We start from the raw sequence: 14,968 nt of genomic DNA on the forward strand, positions 1-14,968 counted from the left end.
AGTGCTCTGATTTCAACAGATTGACCACCTGTGAATCCTGGTTAAGCGAATGAAGGGCTCCAGAAAAACTTAAGACCCCTTAATTGCGCTATAGTCTAATAGCTCAAACCACTGAGAGGTACCCCCTGTCAGAAGGAGTACTGCACATAGAATGGACAAAAACAAAAGTTCTCTTGGGGAGCTTTACCACCACAGATATACTTATATAATTATAAAATCATTTATTAAAAAACACGTATACTTTTATAACATGAATCACAAGATCACATATGTCATATGAGCAATACATTCATTTCTGATTGTCTGTTATACATGATGTTTTCAATCATTAGATGAAATACTTATTCCTCAGCATGAGAAAGTATGAATGATCAGTTCACTGTTTTTACGGAAAACGCACAATCGTTGAAACCCAACGCGTTTCGTCCCTTAGGACTTCATCAGGGGTGCAAATCTGGGTGGTTCAATAAAAAATATATATATCAAAGTGTCCCTTCACATATATTTCAACTTCATGAAACTACTTCATTATTTAATAAAATTTTACCTGCTTTATATACAAAACAAATCACATAGAAATTAGAGATGAGCGGGTTCGGTTTCTCTGAATCCGAACCCGCCAGAACTTCATGTTTTTTTTTCACGGGTCCGAGCGACTCGGATCTTCCCGCCTTGCTCGGTTAACCCGAGCGCGCCCGAACGTCATCATGACGCTGTCGGATTCTCGCGAGGCTCGGATTCTATCGCGAGACTCGGATTCTATATAAGGAGCCGCGCGTCGCCGCCATTTTCACACGTGCATTGAGATTGATAGGGAGAGGACGTGGCTGGCGTCCTCTCCGTTTAGAATTAGAATAGATTAGAGAGACACTTGATTTACTAATTTTGGGGAGCATTAGGAGTACTCAGTAGTGTACAGTGCAGAGTTTTGCTGATAGTGACCAGTGACCACCACTTTTATTTATAATCCGTTCTCTGCCTGAAAAAAGCGATACACAGCACACAGTGACTCAGTCACATACCATATCTGTGTGCACTGCTCAGGCTCAGGCCAGTGTGCTGCATCATCTATATATATTATATATCTGTCTGACTGCTCAGCTCACACAGCTTATAATTGTGGGGGAGACTGGGGAGCACTACTGCAGTGCCAGTTATAGGTTATAGCAGGAGCCAGGAGTACATAATATTATATTAAAATTAAACAGTGCACACTTTTGCTGCAGGAGTGCCACTGCCAGTGTGACTAGTGACCAGTGACCTGACCACCAGTATATAATATTAGTAGTATACTATCTCTTTATCAACCAGTCTATATTAGCAGCAGACACAGTACAGTGCGGTAGTTCACGGCTGTGGCTACCTCTGTGTCGGCACTCGGCAGCCCGTCCATAATTGTATATACCACCTAACTGTGGTTTTTTTTTTCTTTCTTTCTTTCTACATACATACATACTAGTTACGAGTATACTATCTCTTTATCAACCAGTCTATATATTAGCAGCAGACACAGTACAGTGCGGTAGTTCACGGCTGTGGCTACCTCTGTGTCGGCACTCGGCAGCCCGTCCATAATTGTATACTAGTATCCAATCCATCCATCTCCATTGTTTACCTGAGGTGCCTTTTAGTTGTGCCTATTAAAATATGGAGAACAAAAATGTTGAGGTTCCAAAATTAGGGAAAGATCAAGATCCACTTCCACCTCGTGCTGAAGCTGCTGCCACTAGTCATGGCCGAGACGATGAAATGCCAGCAACGTCGTCTGCCAAGGCCGATGCCCAATGGCATAGTACAGAGCATGTCAAAACCAAAACACCAAATATCAGTAAAAAAAGGACTCCAAAACCTAATAAAATTGTCGGAGGAGAAGCGTAAACTTGCCAATATGCCATTTACCACACGGAGTGGCAAGGAACGGCTGAGGCCCTGGCCTATGTTCATGGCTAGTGGTTCAGCTTCACATGAGGATGGAAGCACTCAGCCTCTCGCTAGAAAACTGAAAAGACTCAAGCTGGCAAAAGCACCGCAAAGAACTGTGCGTTCTTTGAAATCCCAAATCCACAAGGAGAGTCCAATTGTGTCGGTTGCGATGCCTGACCTTCCCAACACTGGACGTGAAGAGCATGCGCCTTCCACCATTTGCACGCCCCCTGCAAGTGCTGGAAGGAGCACCCGCAGTCCAGTTCCTGATAGTCAGATTGAAGATGTCAGTGTTGAAGTACACCAGGATGAGGAGGATATGGGTGTTGCTGGCGCTGGGGAGGAAATTGACCAGGAGGATTCTGATGGTGAGGTGGTTTGTTTAAGTCAGGCACCCGGGGAGACACCTGTTGTCCGTGGGAGGAATATGGCCGTTGACATGCCAGGTGAAAATACCAAAAAAATCAGCTCTTCGGTGTGGAGGTATTTCACCAGAAATGCGGACAACAGGTGTCAAGCCGTGTGTTCCCTTTGTCAAGCTGTAATAAGTAGGGGTAAGGACGTTAACCACCTCGGAACATCCTCCCTTATACGTCACCTGCAGCGCATTCATAATAAGTCAGTGACAAGTTCAAAAACTTTGGGTGACAGCGGAAGCAGTCCACTGACCAGTAAATCCCTTCCTCTTGTAACCAAGCTCACGCAAACCACCCCACCAACTCCCTCAGTGTCAATTTCCTCCTTCCCCAGGAATGCCAATAGTCCTGCAGGCCATGTCACTGGCAAGTCTGACGAGTCCTCTCCTGCCTGGGATTCCTCCGATGCATCCTTGCGTGTAACGCCTACTGCTGCTGGCGCTGCTGTTGTTGCCGCTGGGAGTCGATGGTCATCCCAGAGGGGAAGTCGTAAGCCCACTTGTACTACTTCCAGTAAGCAATTGACTGTTCAACAGTCCTTTGCGAGGAAGATGAAATATCACAGCAGTCATCCTACTGCAAAGCGGATAACTGAGTCCTTGACAACTATGTTGGTGTTAGACGTGCGTCCGGTATCCGCCGTTAGTTCACAGGGAACTAGACAATTTATTGAGGCAGTGTGCCCCCGTTACCAAATACCATCTAGGTTCCACTTCTCTAGGCAGGCGATACCGAGAATGTACACGGACGTCAGAAAAAGACTCACCAGTGTCCTAAAAAATGCAGTTGTACCCAATGTCCACTTAACCACGGACATGTGGACAAGTGGAGCAGGGCAGGGTCAGGACTATATGACTGTGACAGCCCACTGGGTAGATGTATGGACTCCCGCCGCAAGAACAGCAGCGGCGGCACCAGTAGCAGCATCTCGCAAACGCCAACTCTTTCCTAGGCAGGCTACGCTTTGTATCACCGCTTTCCAGAATACGCACACAGCTGAAAACCTCTTACGGCAACTGAGGAAGATCATCGCGGAATGGCTTACCCCAATTGGACTCTCCTGTGGATTTGTGGCATCGGACAACGCCAGCAATATTGTGTGTGCATTAAATATGGGCAAATTCCAGCACGTCCCATGTTTTGCACATACCTTGAATTTGGTGGTGCAGAATTTTTTTAAAAACGACAGGGGCGTGCAAGAGATGCTGTCGGTGGCCAGAAAAATTGCGGGACACTTTCGGCGTACAGGCACCACGTACAGAAGACTGGAGCACCACCAAAAACTACTGAACCTGCCCTGCCATCATCTGAAGCAAGAAGTGGTAACGAGGTGGAATTCAACCCTCTATATGCTTCAGAGGTTGGAGGAGCAGCAAAAGGCCATTCAAGCCTATACAATTGAGCACGATATAGTAGGTGGAATGCACCTGTCTCAAGTGCAGTGGAGAATGATTTCAACGTTGTGCAAGGTTCTGATGCCCTTTGAACTTGCCACACGTGAAGTCAGTTCAGACACTGCCAGCCTGAGTCAGGTCATTCCCCTCATCAGGCTTTTGCAGAAGAAGCTGGAGGCATTGAAGAAGGAGCTAAAAGGGAGCGATTCCGCTAGGCATGTGGGACTTGTGGATGCAGCCCTTAATTCGCTTAACAAGGATTCACGGGTGGTCAATCTGTTGAAATCAGAGCACTACATTTTGGCCACCGTGCTCGATCCTAGATTTAAAGCCTACCTTGGATCTCTCTTTCCGGCAGACACAGGTCTGCTGGGGTTGAAAGACCTGCTGGTGACAAAATTGTCAAGTCAAGCGGAACGCGACCTGTCAACATCTCCTCCTTCACATTCTCCCGCAACTGGGGGTGCGAGGAAAAGGCTCAGAATTCCGAGCCCACCCGCTGGCGGTGATGCAGGGCAGTCTGGAGCGACTGCTGATGCTGACATCTGGTCCGGACTGAAGGACCTGACAACGATTACGGACATGTCGTCTACTGTCACTGCATATGATTCTCTCAACATTGATAGAATGGTGGAGGATTATATGAGTGACCGCATCCAAGTAGGCACGTCACACAGTCCGTACTTATACTGGCAGGAAAAAGAGGCAATTTGGAGGCCCTTGCACAAACTGGCTTTATTCTACCTAAGTTGCCCTCCCACAAGTGTGTACTCCGAAAGAGTGTTTAGTGCCGCCGCTCACCTTGTCAGCAATCGGCGTACGAGGTTACATCCAGAAAATGTGGAGAAGATGATGTTCATTAAAATGAATTATAATCAATTCCTCCGCGGAGACATTGACCAGCAGCAATTGCCTCCACAAAGTACACAGGGAGCTGAGATGGTGGATTCCAGTGGGGACGAATTGATAATCTGTGAGGAGGGGGATGTACACGGTGATATATCGGAGGGTGAAGATGAGGTGGACATCTTGCCTCTGTAGAGCCAGTTTGTGCAAGGAGAGATTAATTGCTTCTTTTTTGGGGGGGGTCCAAACCAACCCGTCATATCAGTCACAGTCGTGTGGCAGACCCTGTCACTGAAATGATGGGTTGGTTAAAGTGTGCATGTCCTGTTTTGTTTATACAACATAAGGGTGGGTGGGAGGGCCCAAGGACAATTCCATCTTGCACCTCTTTTTTCTTTTCTTTTTCTTTGCATCATGTGCTGATTGGGGAGGGTTTTTTGGAAGGGACATCCTGCGTGACACTGCAGTGCCACTCCTAGATGGGCCCGGTGTTTGTGTCGGCCACTAGGGTCGCTAATCTTACTCACACAGCTACCTCATTGCGCCTCTTTTTTTCTTTGCGTCATGTGCTGTTTGGGGAGGGTTTTTTGGAAGGGACATCCTGCGTGACACTGCAGTGCCACTCCTAGATGGGCCCGGTGTTTGTGTCGGCCACTAGGGTCGCTTATCTTACTCACACAGCGACCTCGGTGCAAATTTTAGGACTAAAAATAATATTGTGAGGTGTGAGGTATTCAGAATAGACTGAAAATGAGTGTAAATTATGGTTTTTGAGGTTAATAATACTTTGGGATCAAAATGACCCCCAAATTCTATGATTTAAGCTGTTTTTTAGTGTTTTTGGAAAAAAACACCCGAATCCAAAACACACCCGAATCCGACAAAAAAAATTCGGTGAGGTTTTGCCAAAACGCGTTCGAACCCAAAACACGGCCGCGGAACCGAACCCAAAACCAAAACCCGAAAAATTTCAGGCGCTCATCTCTAATAGAAATGCAAAGAAGGGAGGATATACTGAAAAAAAGGTAAGGAGAACATCGGAGGAGGAGGAAAAACATATGGAGTGTAAAGTAAGGATTGGATCCCTACTGAATGGTTCAAATTTAAATACCAAATATATACCATATAACTATATAGTTCAGTACACATCAATTAATGAACAGTTTACATAATGACCAAGGATGGCATCTAGTGCACGTGATACTTAATTGATTAAATGAAGTAATTGTACATACCAAAGAATGGGTTCACCAAGGGGAATACAAACAGAGCATGAATTCACTGAGAGTGTATTCCTCCAAATTAGAATTGTACTTCTATTAGAATACAAAAACATCTTAGAAATGAGGCATCATTCTATTAGTAATGATTCTTAAATGCAATAGTTGGCACCAATCACTCAATTAATATTATGGTGCTCATCAGGAGTTAGGTATAGTCGTTAAACATTTATTAAACATACCACTGGTCAGTTTTCAATAGATTCTCCCACTAATATTGAAATGTGCCTCGTATTAACAAAATGATATACAATGAATTTGTTAAAACAAAACATCAATGTCCATGTTGTATCTACATACATATGGTGGTTAATGAGGGACCATACTGAAATAGGTAGATTGTAACCGATGGGAATTCTACTAAAACGATTCATATGTAGCCGAAACAGGATATAGTCCTTTCTACATACTAAACATGATTAAGGTATGTGCTCATTTATGAGAGTATATGCTCACCTGTGGAAACTTAACAAACCACCAAATTATGGGTGTTGGCTGAAGTACATCAATAGTACATCCATGTATTTCCTATAGGGTTATGGAGTGTTTGATTAGAAAGGGGTACTAGCAATAGATCACCTCCAATGCAGCAACAACTTAAAATATAAAATGTGACAATCAAAATTATTTAGAAAGAGATCCTAATGACACTATTGATTAATTAGATGTCAAGCTCACCTACCAGAAACTTCTATTTAGATTTCACAAACTGCCAATTCGGATGAGATCAGGAGATATTATCCGATCAGACCCTATAAAGATGGAATGTCTTAGTTGGAAATATGATAAGTCTAAATCAATAAAAAAGACTGAATGGAATAAGGTATTTACCTGGCATGTTGTCTCAAGGTCCACCTCACAGCTATAAGTGAGAGTGAACTCTTTAGTCCTATATATACCCCCTGTGTAATTGACATCATTTCCTGTCAAGCTAATTATGTCCCTCAATTAAGTTAATTGACTACTAGACTACTAGTGGATATCATAGCTAGTGGATTAACCTGTTAAGGACTTGTATCATTTAGAGGAGTCACAATAGACATTGTATAAAATAAGAATTTACTTACCAATAATTCTATTTCTCGTAGTCCGTAGTGGATGCTGGGGACTCCGTAAGGACCATGGGGATTAGCGGCTCCGCAGGAGACTGGGCACAAAAGTAAAAGCTTTTAGGTCACCTGGTGTGCACTGGCTCCTCCCCCTATGACCCTCCTCCAAGCCTCAGTTAGGATACTGTGCCCGGACGAGCGTACACAATAAGGAAGGATTTTGAATCCCGGGTAAGACTCATACCAGCCACACCAATCACACCATATAACTTGTGATCTAAACCCAGTTAACAGCATGATAACAGAGGAGCCTCTAGAAAAGATGGCTCACTACAGCAATAACCCGATTTTTTGGTAACAATAACTATGTACCAGTATTGCAGACAATCCGCACTTGGGATGGGCGCCCAGCATCCACTACGGACTACGAGAAATAGAATTATCGGTAAGTAAATTCTTATTTTCTCTGACGTCCTAGTGGATGCTGGGGACTCCGTAAGGACCATGGGGATTATACCAAAGCTCCCAAACGGGCGGGAGAGTGCGGATGACTCTGCAGCACCAAATGAGAGAACTCCAGGTCCTCCTCAGCCAGGGTATCAAATTTGTAGAATTTTACAAACGTATTTGCTCCTGACCAAGTAGCTGCTCGGCAAAGTTGTAAAGCCGAGACCCCTCGGGCAGCCGCCCAAGATGAGCCCACCTTCCTTGTGGAATGGGCTTTTACAGATTTTGGCTGTGGCAGGCCTGCCACAGAATGTGCAAGCTGAATTGTACTACAAATCCAACGAGCAATAGTCTGCTTAGAAGCAGGAGCACCCAGGTTGTTGGGTGCATACAGAATAAACAACGAGTCAGATTTTCTGACTCCAGCCTTCCTGGAAACCTATATTTCCAGGGCCCTGACAACGTCTAGCAACTTGGAGTCCTCCAAGTCCCTAGTAGTCGCAGGCACCACAATAGGTTGATTCAGGTGAAACGCTGAAAACCACCTTAGGGAGAAACTGAGGACGAGTCCTCAATTCCGCCCTGTCCGAATGGAAAATCAGATTAGGGTTTTTACAGGATAAAGCCGCCAATTCTGACACGCACCTGGCCCAGGCCAGGGCCAACAGCATGACCACTTTCCATGTGAGATATTGTAACTCCACATATTTAAGTGGTTCAAACCAATGTGACTTTTGGAACCCAAAAACTACATTGAGATCCCAAGGTGCCACTGGAGGCACAAAAGGAGGCTGTATATACAGTACCCCTTTTACAAACGTCTGAACTTCAGGGACTGAAGCTAGTTCTTTTTGGAAGAAAATTGACAGGGCCGAAATTTGAACCTTAATGGACCCCAATTTCAGGCCCATAGACACTCCTGTTTGCAGGAAATATAGGAATCGACCTAGTTGAAAATTCCTCCGTCGGGGCCTTACTGGCCTCGCACCACGCAACATATTTTCGCCAAATGCGGTGATAATGTTTTGCGGTTATATCCTTCCTGGCTTTGATCAGGATAGGAATGACTTTATCCGGAATGCCTTTCTCCTTCAAACGCAGCCGCGGTAAGTCTTGGAACAGACAGGGTCCTTGCTGGAGCAGGTCCCTTCTTAGAGGTAGAGGCCACGGATCCTCCGTGAGCATCTCTTGAAGTTCCGGTTACCAAGTCCTTCTTGGCCAATCCGGAGCCACGAATATAGTGCTTACTCCTCTCCATCTTATGATTCTCAGTACCTTGGGTATGAGAGGCAGAGGAGGGAACACATACACTGACTGGTACACCCACTGTGTTACCAGAGCGTCTACAGCTATTGCCTGAGGGTCCCTTGACCTGGCGCAATACTTGTCGAGTTTTATAAACATGTGGAAGACTTCTGGGTGAAGTCCCCACTCTCCCGGGTGGAGGTCGTATCTGCTGAGGAAGTCTGCTTCCCAGTTGTCCACTCCCGGAATGAATACTGCTGACAGTGCTATCACATGATTTTCCGCCCAGCGAAGAATCCTTGCAGCTTCTGCCATTGCCCTCCTGCTTCTTGTGTCACCCTGTCTGTTTACGTGGGTGACTGCCGTGATGTTGTCCGAATGGATCAACTCCGGGTGACCTTGAAGCAGAGGTCTTGCTGAGCTTAGAGCATTGTAAATGGCCCTTAGCTTCAGGATATTTATGTGAAGTGATGTCTCCAGGCTTGACCATAAGCTCTGGAAATCCCTTCCCTGTGTGACTGCTCCCCAGCCTCGCAGGCTGGCATCCGTGGTCACCAGGACCCAGTCCTGAATGTCGAATCTGCGGCCCTCTAGAAGATGAGCACTCTGCAACCACCACAGGAGAGACACCCTTGTGCTTGGTGACAGGGTTATCCGCTGATGCATCTGAAGATGCGACCCGGACCATTTGTCCAGCAGGTCCCACTGGAAAGTTCTTGCGTGGAATCTGCCGAATGGGATTGCTTCGTAGGAAGCCACCATTTTTCCCAGAACCCTTTCATTGATGTACTGAGACTTGGCTCGGTTATAGGAGGTTCCCGACTAGCTCGGATAACTCCCTGACTTTCTCCTCCGGGAGAAACACCTTTTTCTGGACTGTGTCCAGGATCATCCCAAGGAACAGAAGACGAGTCATCGGAATCAGCTGCGATTTTGGAATATTGAGAATCCAATCGTGCTGCCGCAACACTACCTGAGATAGTGCTACACCAACCTCCAACTGTTCCCTGGATCTTACCCTTATCAGGGAATCGTCCAAGTAAGGGATAACTAAAATTCCCTTCCTTCGAAGGAGTATCCTCATTTCGGCCATTACCTTGGTAAAGACCCGGGGTGCCGTGGACCATCCATACGGCAGCGTCTGAAACTGATAGTGACAGTTCTGTACCACAAACCTGAGGTACCCTTGGTGAGAAGGGTAAATTGGGACATGAAGGTAAGCATCCTTGATGTCCCGAGACATCATGTAGTCCCCTTCTTCCAGGTTCGCAATCATTGCTCTGAGTGACTCAATCTTGAATTTGAACCTCCGTATGTAAGTGTTCAAGATTTTAGATTTAGAATCGGTCTCACCGAGCCGTCCGGCTTCGGTACCACAACAGTGTGGAATAATACCCCGTTCCCTGTTGCAGGAGGGGTACCTTGATTATCACCTGCTGGGAATACAGCTTGTGAATGGCTTCCAAAACTGCCTCCCTGTCAGAGGGAGACATCGGTAAAGCCGACTTTAGGAAACGGCGAGGGGGAGACGTCTCGAATTACAATTTGTACCCCTGAGATATCACCTGAAGGATCCAGGGGTCTACTTGCGAGTGAGCCCACTGCGCGCTGAAATTCATTGAGACGGGCCCCCACCGTGCCTGATTCTGCTTGTAAAGCCCCAGCGTCATACTGAGGGCTTGGCAGAGGCGGGAGAGGGCTTCTGTTCCTGGGAACTGGCTGATTTCTGCAGCCTTTTTCCTCTCCCTCTGTCACGGGGCAGAAATGAGGAACCTTTTGTCCGCTTGCCCACGAAAGGACTGCGCCTGATAATACGGCGTCTTCTTATGTTGAGAGGCGACCTGGGGTACAAACGTGGATTTCCCAGCTGTTGCCGTGGCCACCAGGTCTGAAAGACCGACCCCAAATAACTCCTCCCCTTAATAAGGTAATACTTCCAAATGCCGTTTGGAATCCGCATCACCTGACCACTGTCGTGTCCATAACCCTCTACTGGCAGAAATGGACAACGCACTTAGACTTGATGCCAGTCGGCAAATATTCCGCTGTGCATCACGCATATATAGAAATGCATATTTTAAATGCTCTATAGGCAATAATATACTGTCCCTATCTAGGGTATCAATATTTTCAGTCAGGGAATCCGACCACGCCAACCCAGCACTGCACATCCAGGCTGAGGCGATTGCTGGTCGCAGTATAACACCAGTATGTGTGTAAATACATTTTAGGATACCCTCCTGCTTTCTATCAGCAGGATCCTTAAGGGCGGCCATCTCAGGAGAGGGTAGAGCCCTTGTTCTTACAAGCGTGTGAGCGCTTTATCCACCCTAGGGGGTGTTTCCCAACGCACCCTAACCTCTGGCGGGAAAGGATATAATGCCAATAACATTTTAGAAATTATCAGTTGTTATCGGGGGAAACCCACGCATCATCACACACCTCATTTAATTTCTCAGATTCAGGAAAACTACAGGTAGTTTTTCCTCACCGAACATAATACCCCTTTTTGGTGGTACTGGTATTATCAGAAATGTGTAAAACATTTTTCATTGCCTCAATCATGTAACGTGTGGCCCTACTGGAAGTCACATTTGTCTCTTCACCGTCGACACTGGAGTCAGTATCCGTGTCGGCGTCTATATCTGCCATCTGAGGTAACGGGCGCTTTAGAGCCCCTGACGGCCTATGAGACGTCTGGACAGGCACAAGCTGAGTAGCCGGCTGTCTCATGTCAACCACTGTCTTTTATACAGAGCTGACACTGTCACGTAATTCCTTCCAACAGTTCATCCACTCAGGTGTCGACCCCCTAGGGGGTGACATCACTATTACAGGCAATCTGCTCCGTCTCCACATCATTTTTCTCCTCATACATATCGACACAAACGTACCGACACACAGCACACACACAGGGAATGCTCTGATAGAGGACAGGACCCCACTAGCCCTTTGGGGAGACAGAGGGAGAGTTTGCCAGCACACACCAGAGCGCTATATATATATACAGGGATAACCTTATAAAAGTGTTTTTCCCCTTATAGCTGCTGTATTATTTAATACTGCGCGTAATTAGTGCCCCCTCTCTTTTTTAACCCTTTCTGTAGTGTAGTGACTGCAGGGGAGAGCCAGGGAGCTTCCCTCCAACGGAGCTGTGAGGGAAAATGGCGCCAGTGTGCTGAGGAGATAGGCTCCGCCCCCTTCTCGGCGGCCTTATCTCCCGTTTTTCTGTGTATTCTGGCAGGGGTTAAATTCATCCATATAGCCCAGGAGCTATATGTGATGCATTTTTTTTTTTTTGCCATCCAAGGTGTTTTATTGCGTCTCAGGGCGCCCCCCCCCCCCCCAGCGCCCTGCACCCTCAGTGACCGGAGTGTGAAGTGTGCTGAGAGCAATGGCGCACAGCTGCAGTGCTGTGCGCTACCTTGTTGAAGACAGGACATCTTCTGCCGCCGATTTTCCGGACCTCTTCTGTCTTCTGGCTCTGTAAGGGGGCCGGCGGCGCGGCTCTGGGACCTATCCATGGCTGGGCCTGTGATCGGTCCCTCTGGAGCTAATGTCCAGTAGCCTAAGAAGCCCAATCCACTCTGCACGCAGGTGAGTTCGCTTCTTCTCCCCTTAGTCACTCGATGCAGTGAGCCTGTTGCCAGCAGGACTCACTGAAAATAAAAAACCTAAACTTAAACTTTTCACTAAGCAGCTCAGGAGAGCCACCTGGTGTGCACCCTTCTCGTTCGGGCACAAAAATCTAACTGAGGCTTGGAGGAGGGTCATAGGGGGAGGAGCCAGTGCACACCAGGTGACCTAAAAGCTTTTACTTTTGTGCCCAGTCTCCTGCGGAGCCGCTAATCCCCATGGTCCTTACGGAGTCCCCAGCATCCACTAGGACGTCAGAGAAATTGTGTTTACTATATACGCCGCTCTAGATCAATTGAGAAATGTATAATTGCGTTCCACTCCTATCGAGCGATATGCGCTCCACAGCCGTGACTACCGGTTCCGGCGGAAATACCGGCGGTCCCGGCGGAATTGCATCTTTCATTTAATAGAATTGCCTGAAAAGATCCCAATGGATCCTACAGCTTGTAAATCAATCCTTTGGGGACATGCATCATACAGAAAAAATCCCCAACGATGTCCTGCACACTATGTCACCTGTGCATTCCGCTACAGACAGGCCACGGAATGCAACATTGCGTTCCATTCCTGTCGGGCGGTGTGCGTTCCAAAGCCGTACCTTCTGGTTCCGGCGGAAGCGCGTCATGCGTTCCACGGACGCCGATAATGCGTCTCATGGTACCTGATGCGATGTTCTAGTAAAGCGATAACATTATGCTTTCCATGAACATTAATTCTGCGTTCCACGGATATTGGGCTCCGTGTATCAATGTCCCTAATAGATTCTACTAACATCATAACTTCAAATAACTCCAACAGAACCACTGATATTGATGGGTATTACCTTATACAAAGCCTTGTCAATTTACATATATTAACTATGTCAGTGATTTTTCAAAAGGGCTACATAATAATTATGGTAATATAGTGATAATATAATGTGCTCGACTTCCTAAAAAATATTTTATATTTTATCCATAATCAGATCCTATTGCTAATAATATATTACATTTAATTAGTGTGGTGCATTAATCACGTCATTAATCTTTAATTGTGAATGAGACCAATTTAACACTTAGAAGAAAAAAAAAAACTATGTCCCATATCTCATCTATGGGTATTAAAATCATTTAAATCAGTGATTCATTTATTAATTAGTGTACTAATTAGTGACTATATCTATACCTACCCGCTAAACATAAATGGACAGTGTTAGGATATAGATCCATCGATCTACCTATTCTCAATTATCCATATACACATTATTTCCACCCTAAAGGTAGTAAATCCAAACTCGGATCTACCCACACTATTGGGTGTCAAGAACAATAAACAACAGTGATTTGTGCAGGCTAATGAGTAAATCCTACTACTAATAAAAAGGATCTATAATTTGCTAAATACAACAATGGGATCGTATAATTACCATAAATTTGATGAATAGTTATAATATCAGAACTAGGAAACAATCCACATCAGCGTGATCCCTCATTTTACAAAACTTTTACACAGAACATATAATCCCAAAGCTCACAATCAAGTGTTTCAATTCCTAAATTATTAAATGGATATTATACATACAACCTTTTCCTGCTTCAATTGCCCAGTATACCAAAAACTTGGTTTCAAACATCGGGATATATAAATGAACCCTATATAAATCTGACCGAAAAATGGTATGAGTTAAGAAAATTATCACGAAAAAGAGAGATGTGTTCTAAGTAGTAAGGAAAAAAAACCTAAACAGTAGGGATCAGACATTGGCCCATGGAAGGTTAATTTAAAGGTAATAAAGGGAAAAAAAAGGGGAAATGCTATAAAAATGAGACAATGTCGATGTCCTCATTCAAGCCCTTGGGGGTCAAGGTGTTAAGTGTGTATATCCAGAATGTTTCTCGTTTTGCTAAGGTTAAATCTCTGCTGCTACCTCTTGGATCCACTGGTATGTGTTCCAAGATTGTAAAAGTAAAGTTGTCCTTGGTTACAGTTGAATTATGCTTATCGGCATAGTGTTTGGAGAGACTGTGCGATGGAAGTTTATGTCTCACATTTCTCATGTGCTCTTGTATCCTGATTTTTGCAAGTCTTTTTGTCTTTCCCACATAAGATAGGTTACAATCACATGTGACCCTGTATATTACATACTCAGTGTTACAATTAACTAGGTGGGTTAATTTATACCATCTTCCTGTCTCCAATTCGATATTAAAGGATTTCCGATCCATATATTTGCAGCATATGCATCTGGAGCAAGGGTAACACCCTTTAGTGGGTATGATAGTTCCTGAGCTCATGCTGGAATTTTTAGGTCTCACAATTTTACTGGGAGCTACAATATTTTTAAGGTTTGTTGCCTTCTGAAAAATTAGATTGGGTCTTGGGGGAAGAGATGGACCCAACACAGGGTCTCTTAAAAGTATACCCCAATGATGTTCAAGGATTTTTCTGATAGATTGATTCTCCTGATTGAACTGTGTTACAAAGGGTCTGGAACATGGCTGATAGTTCGAGGTCTTGACTTTAGGCTGTAATAGTACCTCCCTTTTTTGTAAAGAGGCTTTATGTTTTGCTGTTTCAATAGACTCGAGACTGAATGAAGGGCTCCATCCACAAGTCCCACATGCCTAGCGGAATCGCTCCGTTTTAGCTCCTCCTTCAATCTCTCCAGCTGCTTCTGTAAAAGCCTGATGAGGGGAATGACCTGACTTAGGCTGGCAGTGTCTGAACTGACTTCACGTGTGGCAAGTTTG

At 45.4% G+C, this 14,968-nt stretch overlaps 1 protein-coding gene across 5 annotated transcripts in view; it reads right to left on the reverse strand.

Moving 5' to 3' along the window:
- The window catches only part of MID1 (midline 1), a 717,600-nt gene extending 710,884 nt beyond the window's left edge, over positions 1–6,716 (reverse strand). For 2 of the 5 annotated variants that reach the window (XM_063955560.1, XM_063955550.1), the window contains exons 1-3: positions 6,691–6,716; positions 6,542–6,611; positions 6,316–6,387 (exon numbers count right to left, since the gene is read on the reverse strand). The gene's annotated coding sequence lies outside the window, so the exon portion shown is untranslated. Of the gene's footprint in view, positions 1–6,315; positions 6,388–6,537; positions 6,612–6,690 lie in introns of all 5 variants that reach the window. The other 3 variants (XM_063955553.1, XM_063955554.1, XM_063955555.1) reach the window with 3 other exon arrangements.
- Between the last annotated feature and the right edge of the window lie 8,252 nt (positions 6,717–14,968).

The sequence above is a fragment of the Pseudophryne corroboree genome, chromosome 2 (assembly GCF_028390025.1).
Source record: "Pseudophryne corroboree isolate aPseCor3 chromosome 2, aPseCor3.hap2, whole genome shotgun sequence".
NCBI classification, from domain to species: Eukaryota; Metazoa; Chordata; class Amphibia; order Anura; family Myobatrachidae; genus Pseudophryne; species Pseudophryne corroboree.